Genomic DNA, 1,227 nt, shown 5'->3' with positions numbered 1-1,227 from the left:
TTGAGAATTTCAACATCGAACCTACTGTTAATGTTACCATTTTCCTCTTGCATAGTATCCATATTTTTGTTAATGGTGTCAATTTCAAATTTCATAGTATTTACCACAGAGCTTAAATTACCCACTTTTTGTTCTACCTGTTCTATTTGTTTACTAATTTTAATTCCTTGATCTTCGACCTGTGCTTTAATTTGACCCACTTGTGTTTTAAGCTGCTCGTCAACGTGTGTTTTGAGCTGATTAACCTGACTACCGACTTGTTTTTGAATCTGATCTACGTGTATTTTAAGCTGACTAACCTGACTACCGACTTGTTTTTGAAGTTGATCACTCTGTGTTTTAAGCTGCTCGTCTACGTGTGTTTTAAGCTGACTAACCTGACTACCGACTTGTTTTTGAAGCTGATCATTCTGTCTTGCTATTTGTTTAGTTAATTGTTCAAATAAATCGTTCATGCTTAAAATTTTCACACTGTTTTGTTCTACGGAATCTGTGTGTTCCGATCCTACTTTAGAAGTTTCTTTCGGTTCTTTCTTTACCTGTGGTGAATCAAACATGTCAGTGGATTCATTCACATACCCACTATCATCTACAAAGTCACCCTCTACTTCCTGTTTTATTCCTTGCTGTGTTCGAGATGATCTCGACATTTCAATCTGTTCGTTAACGTGTTCGTGATATTGTATGTACGCCAATTGTCTTCCGCTAACGCCATCTGTTAACTGGCCGCGTAAACTCCTGATACTGCCAGTCGCATTTTCCATTACGCTCGGCACATCTACCGTTTCTACGTTCTTGTCCATACTGAATGCCAATTACACCTCTCCACTGTACTTGACGTTCACTGCAATTTATTTTACTGAATATTATTACAATTCGAGCCACTGAACATCCACTGTTCGGTATTCACTTTAATTTGTGACCGACAACAACTGGAAGTCCTGTCACCGGGAAGCCACTTTTAACGTCTCCGCTCTTGCGTACGTTAACTCTTTAAAGCCTGTACTATGATAAGTTGACGGGCTTCACCTTTTAAGCAAGGATTTTATTAAATAAGATGACCGCGTGTACCTGAATGGAAGCAAAATCGGACTTATACCCAGTCAGTAACAACAATGATACGTCAAGCTAGTATAAAGTGCAACTACACGTTCATACGGACAAGAAACCTACGCAGCAGATGCTACCAATTATTAATAATACGGTCGCCAGCCTAATTAGGCATTA

This window comes from Schistocerca nitens, unplaced genomic scaffold (assembly GCF_023898315.1).
Source record: "Schistocerca nitens isolate TAMUIC-IGC-003100 unplaced genomic scaffold, iqSchNite1.1 HiC_scaffold_375, whole genome shotgun sequence".
In the NCBI taxonomy this organism is placed as follows: domain Eukaryota; kingdom Metazoa; phylum Arthropoda; class Insecta; order Orthoptera; family Acrididae; genus Schistocerca; species Schistocerca nitens.
This window is presented reverse-complemented; position numbering follows the sequence as displayed.